At 46.1% G+C, this 18753-nt stretch overlaps 1 protein-coding gene across 1 annotated transcript in view; it reads left to right on the top strand.

The window, feature by feature from the left end:
- LOC145346843 (piezo-type mechanosensitive ion channel component 2-like) overlaps positions 1 to 18753 on the top strand; it is an 895380-nt gene that overhangs the window by 476050 nt on the left and 400577 nt on the right. The window lies entirely within an intron of this gene.

Genomic DNA, 18753 nt, shown 5'->3' with positions numbered 1-18753 from the left:
GAAGCAGAGTGAGTTAATAGGGCTTAATATCAAAAAGGGCTGGAAGGAAAAAAGGCCAGGTGAGTTTGTTTGAAAAAAAAAGGAAAAGAAATTTTTTCAAAACTACTACAGCAAGAAACAAGGAAAAAAATTTTTTCCCCATAAAAAATTACAGTGAATAATGGAGGGGCATGTGATGTGTGGTTTCTGTATGATGTGGGAACTGGCGGACCCCAGGGTCCTTCTCAGTGACCATGTCTGCAGTAAGTGCAGGTTGCTGGAGGAGCTCCAGCTCAAGGTGGATGAGCTGGCCTCTGAGCTACAGACACTGAGGCTCATCAGGGGGAGAGAGGGTGCCCCTAGACTGGCTAAATCTAAGGGTCAGGGACAAAAGGGGGCTGCTGGGAGGAGGAGGAAGGGGGGTGAGGAGCGGAGGCCTCAGCCTCTTAATCTGCATAACAGGTTTGAGGTTCTTGCTTCCAGTCTGGAAGAGGACGAGGCAGGTGAGGTTGGTGAGCAAACTGCACACGGTACAGTGATGCAGCAGGACATAGGCAAAGAGAAGGGGAAAAGGAACGTAGTAGTGATTGGAGATAGTGGGGTGAAGGGTATTGACACTGTCCTTTGTCACAATGACAAAGTGCACAGAAGGGTGTGTTGTCTGCCTGGTGCTCGGGTACAGGATGTTGCAGCTGGGCTGCAGAGGAACCTGGAGTGGGAGGGTGAGAACCCGGTCGTTGTAGTACATGTGGGTGCCGGCGACGTAGGCAAAGTGCGGACTGAGGATCTGGGGAGGGAGTATGAGAAGCTGGGAATGGAATTAAAAAGTAGAACCGACAAGGTGGTCGTCTCTGGGCTACTGCCTGAACTGAGTGCAGACGGGCGTAGGGTTGACAGGATAAAGGAAGTGAATGGGTGGCTCAGGGATTGGTGTGGGAGGAATGGGTTCGAATTTATGGGGCATTGGCACCAGTATTGGGGTAGGTGGGACTTGTTCGGGCGGGATGGGGTTGGTCTGAATCGTGCTGGGACCAGAGTGTTGGCGAATCGAGTAAAGAGGACTGTAGACAGGGCTTTAAACTAATTAGGGGGGGGGAGGGTGCAAGGGTAGGTGACGCTACGAGGTCTAAAGTTAAGGATAGGGTACAGGTAAGGGAAGAGGCCGAGGATGTCCCAATTGGTGGCGTTACGGCAAATAGGGTCCAGGTGAAGGCTGGGATGAAAGCACTTTATCTGAATGCACGAAGCATTCGGAATAAAGTGGATGAGCTGGTGGCGCAGATCGACACAAATGGATACGATCTGGTGGCCATTACAGAGACGTGGCTGCAAGGTGACAGGGACTGGGAGATGAATGTACAGGGCTATCAAGTGTTTAGGAAGGATAGGCAGGAGGAAAGAGGGGGTGGCGTAGCTCTGCTGATTAAGGATAGTATCAAGGTGGTAGCAAGGGATGATATCGGAGCCAAAGAGCAGAACGTGGAATCGTTGTGGGTGGAGATTAGGAACAGCAAAGGGAGGAAGACGCTGGTGGGTGTCGTCTATAGGCCCCCGAATAATGATCTGGAGGTGGGGCGGGCTGTTAACACGCAAATAAGTGCGGCGTGCAGGAATGGGACGGCAGTAGTTATGGGAGATTTCAATCTGCATATTGATTGGTCGACCCATGTTGGACGAGGTGGGCTCGAGGAGGAGTTCTTGGAATGCTGCCGGGATAATTTCCTTGAACAGTGTGTGTTGGAGCCGACGAGGGAGCGAGCTATCTTGGATCTGGTGCTATGTAATGAGGCGGGTAGAATTAGGGACCTTGCGGTGAAGGATCCTCTTGGAGAGGGTGATCATTGTATGGTGGAGTTTCTGGTGCAGATGGAGGAGGAGAAAGTGGGTTCCCGGACACGCGTCCTTTGTTTGAATAGAGGGGAGTATGGTAGGATGAGAGAAGAATTGGCAAATGTGGACTGGGGGAGTGCGTTGGAAGGTAGGTCTGCTGAGGAGCAGTGGAGGATCTTTAAGGAGATCTTTCTTGGTGCTCAGCAGAAATTTATTCCGATGGTTAAAAAGGACAGTAGGAAGAGAGGTAATAAGCCGTGGATAACGAAGGAGGTGAAGGAAAGTGTTAAATTAAAAGCGGAGGAATTTAGAGTAGCTAAGAGCAGTGGGCGAGAAGAGGATTGGGAAAGGTTTAAATGTCAACAAAGATTGACAAAGAAGTTGATAAAGGAGGGTAGGAGAAGCTATGAGGCTGGGCTAGCACTTAATATAAAAAAGGATAGCAAAAGTTTTTATAAATATATAAAAAGGAAGAGGCTGGCTAGGGTGAACGTTGGTCCTTTAGAGGATGAGAAAGGGGAGCTAGTGGTAGGGGATGGGGATATGGCTAAGGTCTTGAATAACTTTTTTGTTTCTGTCTTCACGGAGGAGGACGTGAATAATTTGCCGGGTGTTAGAGATGGAAAGGTGGTAGGAATGGAGGGTCTTAATGACATTACTGTTACTAGAGAGGTGGTGCTCGACAGACTGGAGGGGCTGATTGTGGACAAGTCCCCAGGACCGGATGGAATGCATCCGAGGGTTCTGAAAGAAATGGCGGAGGTTATAGTGGATGCCTTGGTGGTTATTTTCCAGACGTCGCTGGATTCCGGGGAACTGCCGGAAGATTGGAAAACGGCTAATGTTACGCCGTTGTTTAAGAAGGGTGCCAGGCAAAAGGCGGGGAATTATAGGCCGGTTAGTTTAACGTCTGTGGTAGGTAAAATGTTAGAATCCGTCATTAAGGAGGAAATTGCGAGGCATCTTGAAGGGAATTGCTTGATAGGGCGGACGCAACACGGTTTCATTAAAGGGAAGTCGTGTCTGACAAATTTACTGGAGTTCTATGAGGATGTGTCTAGGGCAGTGGATAGAGGAGAGCCGGTGGATGTGGTCTTTCTGGATTTTCAGAAGGCGTTTGACAAGGTACCTCACAAGAGGTTATTGCAGAAGGTCAGGGGACATGGAGTTGGGGGTAGGGTGTTAGCGTGGATAGAGGATTGGTTGTCAAATAGGAGGCAGAGAGTGGGGGTCAATGGGTGCTATTCGGATTGGCGGTTGGTGACTAGTGGGGTGCCCCAGGGGTCGGTGCTGGGGCCTCAGCTATTTACCATTTATATAGATGATCTGGAGGAGGGAACCGAGTGCAGGGTGTCGAAATTTGCTGATGACACCAAGATTGGGGGAAAGGCAAATTGTGCGGAGGGTGTGGAGAGTCTGCAGAAGGATCTAGATAGGCTGGGCGAATGGGCCAGGAAATGGCAAATGGAATTTAATGTTGGCAAGTGTGAGGTGGTCCACTTTGGTAGGAAGAATGGTAGGAAGGACTATTACTTACGTGGCGAAAAACTGCAGCAGGCGACGGTGCAGAGGGACCTCGGGGTCCTTGTGCATGAGTCGCAAAAACCCAGCTTGCAGGTGCAGCAGGTGGTCAGGAAGGCGAATGGGATGCTGGCCTTCATAGCGAGGGGGATTGAATATAAAAGTAGGGAGGTCTTGCTGCAGCTGTATAGGGCATTGGTGAGGCCGCAGCTGGAGTACTGTGTGCAGTTTTGGGCGCCGCACCTGCGCAAGGATATTTTGGCCCTGGAGGGAGTGCAGAGGAGGTTTACTAGGCTGATACCGGAGTTGAGGGGATTGAGCTATGAGGAGAGGCTGAATAAACTAGGCTTGTACTCGTTAGAGTTTAGAAGAATGAGGGGAGATCTCATTGAGACGTATAAGATGATGAATGGGATGGATAGGATAGAGGTGGAGAGACTCTTCCCGCTCAAAAAAGACAGTAGGACTAGGGGGCACAGCCTCAAGATAAAGGGGAGGCGGTTTAGAACGGAGTTGAGGAGGAACTTCTTCACTCAAAGGGTGGTGAATCTCTGGAATTCTCTGCCCGTTGAAGTGGTGGAGGCTGCCTCGCTAAATATTTTTAAGAAGCGGGTTGATGGGTTGTTGATAAGAGAGGGGATTAAGGGTTATGGGGAGAGGGCGGGAAAGTGGAACTGAGCCACAACAGATCAGCCATGATCTTATTGAATGGCGGGGCAGGCTCGAAGGGCTAGATGGCCTACTCCTGCTCCTATTTCTTATGTTCTTATGTTCTTATAAAACTATTATGTTTGAGGTCTGATATTGAAGACAAATAAAGAACACAAGGTCAGTAGTCATAAACTAACAGAACAGTTTACTACATGTCTTTCTCCTAGCACAGTCAGCACAAGACTTCCCAGGCAAGCGCCACCCATGTGGGGTGTGAATCCCAGGTCACCTGACCTTCATATAACATATACACATTTTTAACATACATGAATACATAATTCAGCTATATTCGAAAACATGAACATCAACTGTGAAAGGCAATATCAATGTCCATTACAGGGTCTGTATAGACATAATCTGTCTATCTGGAGGATGATGGTTCCTGGACGATCGTCTTGTTGCCACTTGGCTCTTCTTGGCTGTTCTTCCCCACATTTCCGGAAGCTCTTCTCTAACATGGTTAGCTTTTGTTGACATTTCCTCTCTGTTAGTTTCAGAAACACAAGAGATACATTCGTACTGCCTCTGGGCCTCCATTGTTGTAGGTACCCATTTTACCCTTCTCCATGTAGTTCTTCGCCAACACAATTTCTCCCTTCCTGAACTTCCTTGTCTTTCCCTCTGTTTGGGCCATCTGTCCTGTTTGGTTGATTGTTACCACTTCGCTTGTCTCCTCAGCCGCATCAGGTCAAAAGTAGTCCTCAATCTGCAGCCAAATATTAATGACGGCAAAGAAACTTGGGTCATTGCGTGAAGTGTGTTGTGATCTGTGCTTAAGAATTGAATTGCTTGCTTTCCAAGGGGCCCATCCTGTTGGAAAACCTTCATGTTGCACCCACGCTGGCCAGCTTCTTAGTTGCTCACCCTGCCATGACTTAATGGCTGCTATTTAAACATCTCCCCAGAACTTGTTTGAAGTCCAATTGAGGGAAGGCTGCCAGAAAGACTGCACCATGCTTCATCACGGGGCCCTCAGCAACCTGCTGGATGGGGTCCAACAGAGGCAGGAGACCGTCTCCCCTCAATCAGACAGATGTCCTGCCAGCAAGATGACCAGCCCTGCTTGGAAATCTGTAGCCATGATTGCAAGTGCCAGCTCACTGCATAACAAAGTGAGGCTGCAGTGCCATAGGGAAAAAAAGAACTTCCTTGAACAGGATAAAGCTGCTTCCTCATGTCTCCCACAGCCTTGACACAGCTCTCACACCTCCACAGTGATCTCAATCTCACCTACCTCACGGGGCTCCCACACTTGTCATGCTGAACCCCTGCCCATGCCCCCCCATCCCCCATAATTCCCATAGTAGCTCCTCAGTTCCTCACATCCCCAGTTGCACTCAAACCTCCATGCATGTCAGCCTAAATTACAATCTGATGTAATCCTGCTGACATTCTTCCCTTCTGTCTTATTGCAGGACAAATTTGAGCACAAATGGCATGAGGGAGCACAGCCAGGCGTAGTGATGCCAGAGCTCAGTACTCTTACTTTCTTAGAGGAGCAAGCCTTTGAGCTTATCGATGAGGAGACGTACCATGCATGTGTAGAGGGTGAGGTGGGGGCCAAAGACACATGTAAGATCCCTCAACAAATCCAGCCATGCTCAAACCTCACATGAGTTACTTTTCTCCTATCAGTATTCCCCTGTCCTGCACTAATGCCACCTCTCTTCCACTTCAGGTCAATCAGCAGACCAGCCCGGTTCATCCTCATGGTCCCTGAAGGTCACAGACCTGAGCAACTCTGAGGCGACATCTCGGAGATCAGTATTGAAGCGGTATCACAGCTGTCACCCGCACCCTCCACTAGCACAGATACTCACTTCTCGGTGGGAATAAGTAGCAGGCAGGCATCTGGGTCACTCACTGGTGAGCACTTCATACCTAAAAACCCATAATAGGCCAAGGCAGGGATGTCTCATGGATCCAGTGCTTGGAGGGATGAAGGAGCCCAGGACTCTGATGGGGGAGGCCTATAGAAAACACCCAGTAAAGTTATTGACCCCTTCCTGTTCCTAACCTCTACCACAGAGACTCCGTAGAAAATTCCTCCATGGCGTCTAATTTTTCTGCAGCTGTGACATTACTCTGATCAACAGTGCCACTCCCCCACCTCTTTTGCCTCCTTCCCTATCCTTTCTGAAACATCTGAAACTTGGCACTTGAAGTAATCAGTCATGTCCCTGAGTCATCCAAACCTCTGTAATGGCCACCACATCACATATCCAAGTAGTGATCCACACTCTAAGCTCATCCACTTTGTTCATAATACTCCTTGTGTTAAAATAGACAGATCTCAAATCTTGGGTCTCAGCGCTCCCTTTCTCTATCACCTGCCTATCCTCCCTCTCACACTGTCGACAAGCTCTCTCCATTTGTGAGCTAATCTCCTCTCTCCCAGTCACTTCAATTTGATTCCCACCCCTCCCAACCTTTCTTGTTTAAACTCTCCCCAGTGTCCTTGACAAACCTCTCTGCCAGGAAATTGGTCCCCCTGGAATTCAAGTGCAACCCTGCCTTTTTATACAGGTCACACGTGCCCCAAAAGAGGTCCCAATGATCCAGAAACCTGAATCCTTGTCCCCTGCTCTAATCCCTCAGCCACGCATTTATCCTCCACCTCATTCCATTCCTACTCTCACTGTCTCATGTCACAGGCACCAATACCGAGATTACTACCTTTGCGGCCCTTCTTCTCAACTCTCTTCCTAAGTCCCTATATTCTCCTTTCAGGACCTTTTCCCTTTTCCTACCTATGTTGTTGGTACCAATATGTACCACAACCTCTGGTTCTTCTCCCTCCCACTTCAGGACATCTTGGACGCGATCAGAAACATCCCAATCCTGGCTCCAGGGAGGCAAACTACCATCTGAGTTTCCTGATTGCGTCAGCAGAATCGCCTGTCCAACCCGCTCACTATACAGTCCCCTATCACTACTGCCTTTCTCCTCCTTTCCCCACCCTACTGAGCCACAGGGCTGAACTACTGGGGTACTCTATAGTACCTGACCTTTCCCCTTCCCCTTCCTAACCGTGACCCACTTGTCTGCCTCCCGTGGCCCCAGTGTGACCACCTGCCTGTAACTCCTCTCTATCACCTCCTCGCTCTCCCTGACCAGACGAAGGTCATCGAGCTGCAGTTCCAGTTCCCTAATGCGGTCCCTTGGGAGCTGCAACTCAACGCACCTGGCGCAGATATGGACATCTGGGAGGCTAGGAGACTCCAGGACCTCCCACATCCAACACCGAGAACAACAAACTAGCCTCACACTCATAATTGCCCCTTTCTTCAAATAACACAGGAAAAACTAAGAACTAAACCTACCCTGCCTCACCTGTTTCCGCCGAAGCCCTTTGTGCCAAAGCCCTTCAACCTTCACTCTGCTACCTGCTCACTCCACTGCCCACTGGATAGTGTGGCCTGCTCTTTAAACCTCACGCGCACTACTGGCTGACTTAAGGCACCTGTGCAGTCTTAAAAAAAAGTCCGCGAAAAAGGTAAAAAAAACAATAAATCTCTTATCCTCAGCCCTCCTGCCATGAATCACTCCCTCTCTGCCTTGCTCTGGTCGAACAATGAGCCTGATATTCCCTCACCCCCTTAGGTTTGAGGAATAAGCAAAAAGAAAGGAAAAAAGAAGAAAGCTTACCTGCTCTCACTCCGAGATTTTTTTTTAGTTTAGAGGAGGGGGGAGGGTGGGAGACTCTAGAAGTGTAGAGTCTCAGGTTTCCTCCCTGTTCAAATTTATTGGGGGAAAAAGTCCTCCCTAGGTCTCACTGGAGCCTACTTCCGGTTTTAAAAAAAACTCAGAAAAAAGTGAGGTAAAAATCCCTCTTACCTGACAAATTCTCTTTATTGAATCACCACTCCAACTGTTCCTCTGGAAACAATTTTGCCAGGGTCACTTAGTTCAAACATGGACAAGAGACCTGGGAGCAAAAATTCAGGCCATAGTTTCCTCCCAACTTATAAATTAAGGGTTTCTCTGGCTTTATGTTGATTTCATTCCTTGGGTCTTTGCTATCACTGCACATTATGGGGAGAAGGAGGAGATTTTGAAGAGGGGAAAAAAGTGAAGATTAAAAAGGTTTGAATGTGCTATATATTCTTAGAAATTTTGTCTAAATGCATCATTTTTCCTGCTGGCTTATGCCTCAGAATGAACTTAAATGATTGTGCTATATAAGAGTTTAATTTATTTTCACACAAGTTAAATTATCAAATCCACTGCTTCTATTATATGCTTTCCTGGCTTTTCACCATCAGCTTGCACCTGGTCTGTACAAGTGATTTCACTGCAATGAAAGAATGTGGTACTTTTCTAGTCAGGATGGAAACATGCACTTGCTGCCCTTGTTATTCCAGGCTGCAAAGGTCACAGATTTAAATGGCGCTGTCCAACAGGCTTGGCGTTTTTGCGCATCTTGTTGTTGGTGCATGTTGCAGTCTTGTTGCACCTGTGATGGAGGGAGTAAATGCTTCAATTGGTAGATGAGGTATTAATAAAGCAGCTGTTTGCCTGGATAGTGTTGAACTTCTTGTGTTGTTGGAGCTGCAATCATCCAGGTGATTGCAGAGTATTCAATCACATTCCTAACTTGTGCCTTTGTAAATGGAGGAAAATCTTTGGGGAGTCAAGAGGTGAGTTACTTGGCCTCTGACCTGCTTCTGTGTCTTATTTATTTTATGTGGCTGTTTCTGACATGCTTTTGTTTCCATGTTATTTATGTGGTTAGTCCAGTTAAATTTCTGTTGGAAGCAAATTCACATTGCCTATTGCCTGTTTTATGATTCCATCAGGGCCGTCTCTTTAACATTCAAGCCAATAATAAATCAAATGTGTTCCCAACGCTGCTTAGGCACAGGATGTTGGTCCCTAAATTAGATTCCTATGTACCTATTATTAGCCATGGAAACCAGTGCAATGAGGTCCAATTTTACACTCGTTAAATTGTGCCATGTTCCACAGTATTTCAGCCAATCAGTAGTAGTTGCAAGCATAGAGTGTTTTTTGCTAATTGTGGTCTGCTCCCTTGTTCTGTCTCTTCATAAAGTTTATGAACTTATGAAGTTTATGAGCAGTGCCTGCAGTGGAAAGCATATCTGTCATGATTGTAAAATGCTTTCATATGGGTAAATTAATACTTTTATTGCAAATTTTGTAATCTTTATCATGACGCAGACCTCACTTTGGATAATAAATTCCTCAGCCAAGTGAAAATAAGGCTGTGCTTCTCCAGGTATAGCATCTCCATTATTCAAGGATCGCTGAACTGTGGCCTTAATGCTGCAATTTTGCTATGGTGTAGGGATAGGAGATGGGCCTAAAGCTTTTCTCAGCTGCAGTTGGGGATCAAACCCCCTGTTGACATTTGTCTGAACCATACACTAACTGAACTAATCGGCACCCCCCCAGTGGATACTAAGATTTTCAATAAAATAATTTGAGTGATTAGATCATGTTTTTATTGGTATCGGTTTGCTTTAATTTTTGTTTGTTAGTCTTCGAACTTCTTAATTGGTAGCTTTCTTTCACTCTTGCTAATTGCACCGTCGTGATTTTTTGCTGTTTTACGGATATGACATTTGAGCCAATGAATGCAAGTTGAACATATACTTAGTGGCTCAAGTGTCATGCCTGAAACATGACAGATGAAACCAGTAGTGTACATATATTGATTTATAAGTTAGAAATTATTGTTAACTGTCAACATTGAAAATCAAGTTGTTATGAGTCAGGCAGTATTACAAACCAATTAGAAATTATCTGAAATTAACACTTTTTACACAAGAATATGCAAATAGGAACAGTTTTAAATTGAGAGCAGTCTTGTGACTTATCAACAAAAGGTCTAGAATTAAAAATAGATTTTTATTTCACAAGAGAAAATGATTTGCAGAATCATGCCTGCATATAATTTATTATCCTATCATAGAAAACAAATCATTTCTTTGTTTTCAAATACATCTGTAGCTTTAATAATATATGAACTTTGGTTAAAGTTTATTTATTAGTGTCACAAGTAGGCATGTATCAACACTGTAATGAAGTTACTGTGAAAATCCCCTAGTTGCCATGTTCCGGCGCCTGGTTAGGCACACCGAGGGAGAATTTAGTGTGGCCAATGCATCTAACCCATCTTTTGAACTTTGGGAGGAAATTGGAGCACCCAGAGGAAACCAACACAGAAGTGCAGAGAACTTGCAAACTCCACACAGGCAATGACTCAAGCCAGAAATCAAACCAGGGTCCCTAGCACTGTGAGGCACAATAAGTAGTCTCACAACACCAGGTTTATTTGATAGCATAAGCTTTCAGAGTAACACTCCTTCAGGTGAGTGAAGCATTGTGTTCACAAACAAGGCATATTTAGACACAAATTCAATTTACAATATAATGGTTGGAATGCAAGTCTTTACAGGTAATCAAGTCTTAAAGATACAGACAATAAGAGTGGAGAGAGAATTAAGCATAATTTAAAGAGGTGTGTATTGTCTCCAGTCAGGACAGTTAGTGAGATTTTGCAAGCCCAGGCAAGTCATGGGGGTTACAGATAGTGTGACATGAACCCAAGACCCCCGTTGAGGCCGTCATCATGTATGCGGAACTTGGCTATCAGTTTCTGCTCAGTGATTCTGCGTTGTCGTGTGTCATGAAGGCCGCCTTGGAGAACGCTTACTCGAAGATCAGAGGCTGAATGCCCGTGACTGCTGAAGTGTTCCCCGACAAGAAGAGAACACTCCTGCCTGGTGATTGTTGAGCGGTGTTCATTCATCTGTTGTCATAGCATCTGCATGGTCTCCCCAATGTACCATGCCTCGGGATATCCTTTCCTGCAGCGTATCAGGTAGACAGTGTTGGCCGAGTCGCCGAAAGCATGTACCGTGTACCTGTTGGATGGTGTTCTCATGTGAGATGATAGCATCCGTATCGATGATCCAGCACGCCTTGCAGAGGTTGCTGTGGCAAGGTTGTGTGGTGTCGTGGTCACTGTTCTCCTGAAGGCTGGGTAGTTTGCTGTGGGCAATGGTCTGTTTGAAGTTTTGCGGTTATTTGAAGCAAGAAGTGGGGGTATGAGGATGGCCTTGGCGAGATGGTCATCTTCATCAATGACATGTTGAAGGCTTCAAAGACAGTGTCATAGCCTCTCCGCTCTGGAGAAGGGTTGATGACGAAGGGTATTCTGTCCGCCATGTCCTACGTTTGTTTTCTGAGGAGGTCAGTGTGGTCTTTTGCTGTAGCACGTTGGAACTGTCGATTGATGAGTCGAGTGTCATATCCTGTTCTTATGACGGCATCTTTCAGCGTCTGTAGGTATCTGTTGTGATCCTCCTCATCTGAGCAGATCCTGTAAACACAGATCCTGCTGTGAGGCAGCAGTGCTAACCACTGTGCCACCGTGCTGCCCTAGTATTGTTACCTAATTTGCTGAAAACCTTGCTGTCCTAGAAGTATATTTCAATATTCCCGTTGTGATTTTCATATTATTTGTGTAATATTGTGCTAAAGGACTTTAAAATCCCATATTTAACCATGAATGAGTCTTTCCAACAATGATTCTGTTACAGGTTTTGGAAGTAAAAGATGTACTAAACATTGGAATCAACAAAATATCAGAATTCACATTGAGTTGGTGGCGTTCTGGCAAATAGGGTCCAGGTGAAGGCTGGGATGAAGGCACTTTATCTGAATGCACGAAGTATTCGGAATAAAGTGGATGAGCTGGTGGCGCAGATCAGCACAAATGGATATGATCTGGTGGCCATTACAGAGACGTGGCTGCAAGGTGACAGGGACTGGGAGCTGAATGTCCAGGGGTATCAAGTGTTTAGGAAGGATAGGTGGGAGGAAAAAGGGGGGTGGGGGGGGCGTAGCTCTGCTGATTAAGGATAGCATCAGGGTGGTAGCAAGGGATGATATAGGAACCAAAGAGCAGAAAGTGGAATCATTGTGGGTGGAGATTAGGAACAGCAAAGGGAGGAAGACTCTGGTGGGTGTCGTCTGTAGGCCCCCGAATAAGGATCTGGAGGTGGGGCAGGCTGTTAACGCGCAAATAAGTGCAGCGTGCAGGAATGGAACGGCGATAATTATGGGGGATTTCAATCTACATATTGATTGGTCGACCCATGTTGGACGCGGTGGGCTCGAGGAGGAGTTCTTGGAATGCTGCCGGGTTAGTTTCCTGGAACAGTGTGTGTTGGAGCCGATGAGGGAGCGAGCTATCTTGGATCTGGTGTTATGTAATGAGGCGGGTAGAATTAGGGACCTTGTGGTGAAGGATCCTCTTGGGGAGAGTGATCATTGTATGGTGAAGTTTCTGGTGCAGATGGAGGAGGAGAAAGTGGGTTCCTAGACACGCGTCCTTTGTTTGAACAGAGGGGAGTACGGTAGGATGAGAGAAGAATTGGCGAATGTTGACTGGGGGAGCGCGTTGGAAGGTAGGTCTGCTGAGGAGCAGTGGAGGATCTTTAAGGAGATCTTTCTTGGTGCTCAGCAGAAATTTATTCCGATGGTCAAAAAGGACCGTAGGAGGAGAGGTAATAAGCCGTGGATAACGAAGGACGCGAAGGGAAGTGTTAAATTAAAAGCGGAGGCATTTAGAGTAGCTAAGAGTAGTGGGTGAGAAGAGGATTGGGAGAGGTTTAAATGTCAACAAAGATTGACAAAGAAATTGATAAAGAAGGGTAGGAGAAACTATGAAGCTGGGCTAGTGCTTAATATAAAAAAGGATAGCAAGAGTTTTTATAAATATATAAAAAGGAAGAGGCTGGCTAGGGTGAACGTTGGACCCTTAGAGGATGAGAGGGGGAACTTAGTGGTAGGGGATGGGGAAATGGCTGAGGTCTTGAATAACTGTTTTGTGTCGGTCTTCACGGAGGAACATAGAACATAGAACACTACAGCACAAACAGGCCCTTCGGCCCACGAGTTGCGCCGATCACATCAACACCTACAAACCTACAGACCTATCTATAACCCTCAATCTCATTAAACCCCATATACTCATCCAGAAGTCTTTTAAAAGACCCCAGTGAGTTCGCCTCCACCACCACTGACGGCAGCCGATTCCATTCACTCACCACCCTCTGAGTGAAAAACTTACCCCTAACATCACTTCTGAACTTCCCTCCTTGCACCTTAAATCTGTGTCCTCTCGTAGCAACCATTTCAACCCGGGGAAATAGCCTCTGAGAGTCCACCCTATCAATTCCTCTCAACATTTTGTAAACTTCTATCAGGTTGCCTCTCAACCTTCGTCTCTCCAGGGAAAAGAGTCCCAGCTCCCTCAACCTAACTTCATAAGGCATAAGACGCTGGTGGGTGTCGTCTGTAGGCCCCCGAATAATGACCTGGAGGTGGGGCAGGCTGTTAACGCGCAAATAAGTGCAGCGAGGACGTGAATAATTTGCCGGGTGTTAGCGATGGAAAGGTGGTAGGACTGGAGGGTCTCAATGACATTATTGTTACTAGAGAGGCGGAGCTCGACAGACTGGAGGGACTGATTGTGGACAAGTCCCCAGGACCGGATGGAATGCATCCGAGGGTTCTGAAAGAAATGGCGGAGGTAATAGTTGGTTGCCTTGGTGGTTATTTTCCAAACGTCGCAGGATTAGTTAGTTTAACGTCTGTTGTAGGTAAAATGTTAGAATCCGTCATCAAGGAGGAAATAGCGAGGCATCTTCAGGGGAATTGCTTGATAGAGCAGACGCAGCACAGTTTCGTTAAGAGGAAGTTGTGTCTGACAAATTTATTGGAGTTCTATGAGGATGTGTCTAGGGCGGTGGATAGAGGAGAGCCGGTGGATGTGGTCTGTCTTGATTTTCAGAAGGCATTTGACAAGGTACCTCACAAGAGGTTGTTGCAGAAGTTGAGGGGGCATGGAGTTGGGGGTAGGGTGTTAGCGTGGATAGAGGATTGGTTGTCAAATAGGAGGCAGAGAGTGGGGGGTTAATGGGTGCTATTCGGATTGGCGGTTGGTGACTAGTGGAGTGCCCCAGGGGTCAGTGCTGGGGCCTCAGCTATTTACCATTTATATAGATGATCTGGAGGAGGGAACCGAGTGTATGGTGTCGAAATTTGCTGATGACACCAAGATTGGTGGAACAGCAAATTGCGCGGAGGGTGTGGAGAGTCTGCAGAAGGATCTAGATAGGCTGGGCAAATGGGCCAGGAACTGGCAAATGGAATTTAATGTTGGCAAGTGCGAAGTGGTCCACTTTGGTAGGAATAATGGTAGGAAGGACTATTACTTACATGGCAAAAAACTGCAGCAGGTGACGGTGCAGAGGGACCTCGGGGTCCTTGTGCATGAGTCGCAAAAACCCAGCCTGCAGGTGCAGCAGGTGGTCAGGAAGGCTAATGGGATGCTGGCCTTCATAGCGAGGGAGATTGAATATAAAAGTAGGGAGGTCTTGCTGCAGCTGTATAGGGCATTGGTAAGGCCGCAGCTGGAGTACTGTGTGCAGTTTTGGTCGCCGCACTTACGCAAGGATATTTTGGCCTTGGAGGGAGTGCAGAGGAGGCTTACTAGGCTGATACCGGAGTTGAGGGGGTTGAGCTATGAGGAGAGGCTGAATAAACTGGGCTTGTACTCGTTAGAGTTTAGAAGAATGAGGGGGGATCTCATTGAGACGTTTAAGATGATGAATGGGATGGATAGGATAGAGGTGGAGAGACTCTTCCCGCTCAAAAAAGACAGTAGGACTAGGGGGCACAGCCTCAAGATAAAGGGGGGGCGGTTTAGAACGGAGTTGAGGAGGAACTTCTTCACTCAAAGGGTGGTGAATCTCTGGAATTGTCTGCCCGTTGAAGTGGTGGAGGCTGCTTCACTAAATATTTTTAAGACGCGGGTTGATGGGTTTTTGATAAGAGAGTGGATTAAGGGTTATGGGGAGAGGGCGGGAAAGTGGAACTGAGCAGCAACAGATCAGCCATGATCTTACTGAATGGCGGGGCAGGCTCGAAGGGCTAGATGGCCTACTCCTGCTCCTACTTCTTATGAGACATATAAGATGATGAATGGGATGGATAGGATAGAAGTGGAGAGACTCTTCCCGCTCAGAAAGGACAATAGGACTAGGGGGCACAGCCTCAAGATAAAAGGGGGGGCGGTTTAGAACGGAGTTGAGGAGGAACTTCTTCACTCAAAGGGTGGTGAATCTCTGGAATTGTCTGCCCGTTGAAGTGGTGGAGGCTGCCTCTCTAAATATTTTTAAGACGCGGGTTGATGGGTTTTTGATAAGAGAGTGGATTAAGGGTTATGGGGAGAGGGCGGGAAAGTGGAACTGAGCAGCGACAGATCAGCCATGATCTTATTGAATGGCGGGGCAGGCTCAAAGGGCTAGATGGCCTACTCCTGCTCCTATTTCTTATGTTCTTGTGTTCTTATCATGCTGAATGTTAATACTCAAAGCACTTAACCTGGCACTCATGTCCTGACCCAGATCACATACCAGATAGCACATTACTAACTCAATTTCTCGCTTGCATTTTCACCTTGGGATAGAAACTAATCAAGAATTTAAATTAGACTATTTCCATCTAGTGGATAGGAATTCAACTGCTTTGTTTAGCATCTTTAAACTGATAACCAAGGGGAACATTTTATATCAAAAAATATAAACATGGCTCAGTTAAAATTTACAGCCACATTAAGCAATTGTCCTGCCCTTTATCGTAACATTGCTTTTATTGAAGGAATTTCTACAGGTCAGTATAGAGAATGACTCTTCATCATTTTCCATAAAGATTCAAAAGGACTTCTGCAAATATATGATTTATTTTAGAGGACAGAGCAATCTCATACTAAATTTTCAAATTTAGTCATGTAGACAATTATATTTAGTCCGTAAAGAGATGCAAAAAATGTAAGGGCTGATTGAAACTACTGGCAGAAAGCTGGAGGGAATGGCTGCAAATCCTACATTGTAGTTTTTTTTTAGTCATTAATGGGACATGGACATTGCTGGCTGGCCAGATTTATTGCCCAACCCTAGTTGCCCTTGAGAAGGTGGTGGTGAGCTGCTGCCTTGAATCAGTGCAGTCCACGTGCTGTGGGTTGACCCACAATGCCATTCGGAAGGAAGTTCCAACATTTTGACCTAGCGACTGTGAAGGAGCGGTGATGTGTTTCCAAGTCAGGATGTTGAGTGGCTTGGAGGAGAACTTGCAGGTGGTGGTGGTGGTGTACTAGGTGAAAGTGGCCATGGGTTTGGAAGGGGCTGTCTAAGGATCTTTGGTGAATTGCTGCAGTCCATCTTGTAGATAGTATACACTGCTGCTACTGCGCATCAGTGGTGAAGGAATGGATGTTTGTACCAATCAAGTGGGCTGCTTTGTCCTGGATGGTGTCAGGCTTCTTAAGTATTGTTGGAGCTGCACCCTTCCAGGCAAGTGGGGAGTATTCCATCTCACTCCTGACTTGTGCCTTGTGGTTGTGGACTGGTTTTGGGGAGTCAAGAGGTGAGTTACTCGCTGCAGTATTCCTAGCCTCTGACCTGCTCTTATAACCATTGTGTTTATGTGGTGAGTCCAATTGAGTTTCTGGTCAATGATAATCCCAAGGATGTAAAGGGGGAATTAAGTGACTTGTTTACATAACTAAATTTGAAAACACCATTGAATGTCAAGGGGCAATGGTTAGTGTCTCTTACTGACGATGGTCATTGCCTGGCATTTGTGTGGCATGAATGTTATTTGCCACTTGTGAGCCCAAGCCTTGATATTATCCACATCTTACTGCATTGGAACATGGACTGTTTCAGTGTCTGAGGAGTTGGAATGGAGCTGAACATTGTGCAATCATTGGCTAACATCTCCACTTCTGACCTTATGATGGAAGGGAAATCATTGATGAAACAGTTGAAGATGTTTGGGCCTAGGACACTATAAGGCACAGGTTAGAAGGATTGTAAAGGAATACTCTTTCCATTTTCTTGGAGGGTATTCCATTCAATCATTCAATCCCCCAGCATCAGAAACATTGTGGCAATCTGTACCGTCTACAAATGAACTGCAGGAGTTCATCAAGGTCCTTCGGCAGCACCTTTCAAACCCATGACCATTACCATATTGAAAGAGTAGCAGATACCTGAGAAAACCACTACCTGATGTTTCCTTCCAAGTCACGCACCATCTGTCTTGGAAATATATCGTCGTTCCTTCACTCTAGCTCGGTCAAAATCCTGGGATTCCTTCCCTAACTGCAGTGTGGGTATACATACACCTTAGGGACTGCAGCAGTTCAAGAAAGCAGCTTCTGAAGGGCAACTAGGGTTGGGCAATGAATGCTGGCCTGGCTAATAATGCCAACATTCCTTAAAATGGGAAGAAATGCACTCTACGCACTTCATTAAATGCACTTCACGGCAATCCAAAGACAATATATTTTTTCTAAGTTGCAGTGCCCCGAACTGTACATTGTAGCCCAAAATTTCACAAGTATTTTGGTCTAACCAGTGATTGCACTAATCAGAGAAAATTGTTGCTGATTTGGAACAGGAATGGGAGCAGGAGCAAGAGAAGGCCAAAGAGCTGGAAAAGCAGGAGTTTATACAAGTTTACTACCAAGGAGATCCTACAAAGGCTCATGAGCTTTTCAATGTATTCTCCATTATGGAAGTGTGTGATTGGAAAAATAAGAGGCCCAGATCTTCCAACCAGTGGTAATAGAGTGGGGGGGGGGGGGTGGTAGGGAGGTAGGTGGTGCTTAGTTCAGTAATGCTGATTAACCTCTGAGCTGCACCAAGTATTAATCAGCATTAATTTAGAATAATACAATAGAATCATAGAATCCCTATAATACAGTAAGAGACCATTTGGCCCACTGAACATGCACTGACAGCAATCCCACCCAGGCTTTATCCCAGTAATCCCATGTATTGACTCCGATAATCCCTCTGACACTAAGGGGCAATTTTTAAGATTCGCATTCTAATCAGTAATCTCTAAACTGTCTGTGCTTTATATGCTCTGTCTGAGGCCAGAACTCTCCATTCACCTGAAGAAGAGGGAATCCCCTCGAAAGCTAGTGAGTTTACTATCAAATAAATCGGCTGGACTAAAACCTGGTGTTGTCAGACTTTTTACTGTGTTTACCCCAGTCCAACGCCGGCATATCCACATCAAACTCCACAAAGCCAGTGATCTGAGGCTGGAATTGAACCCAAGTCCCCATCGTTGTGAAGTAGCAATGCTGACGTGTTCGACAATGCCACCCCAATACTAATGTCCTGCAAAACTAATTAAATTTAATTATTTAGTTTCTTTTAGATATTAATTAATCTTATTACAAACTCCAGTATAATTTTAAAGCTTCAGAAAATACATATTGGCCCATTATTAGATATTCACCCGATATGCATCAGCAGCTCATCTCCTCCCCTGTAGAACAGTAGAAACCAATTCTTACAAGGTGAAAAAGTTAGAAAAACAAAGGAGTACCATCTTCGACTTCTCATTGAACTCCCTCTTACCATCTTTCATGCTCTGTCTGAAGCTGCACTCAGTGCTGGCCACAGGGCAAGATTTTCTATCTGCGTTCACCCCAAGGCCGGAAATTCCTACCCGAAGTCAACAGACGTTTGCATGGTCCTCCCCCACCCACTACAACTCCCATGGTGGGTAGCGTGGGATAATTCAATCCAGGGTTTCTGAATTTATATGTTCTGAACAAGGAACTAGATGAATCCAGGTACAGCAATTAAAACTAGT

This window comes from Carcharhinus amblyrhynchos, chromosome 8, assembly GCF_965287045.1.
Source record: "Carcharhinus amblyrhynchos chromosome 8, sCarAmb.v2.hapA, whole genome shotgun sequence".
NCBI classification, from domain to species: Eukaryota; Metazoa; Chordata; class Chondrichthyes; order Carcharhiniformes; family Carcharhinidae; genus Carcharhinus; species Carcharhinus amblyrhynchos.
Note: the sequence above shows the minus strand (reverse complement) of the source record. Positions and strands in the feature narration are given on the sequence as shown.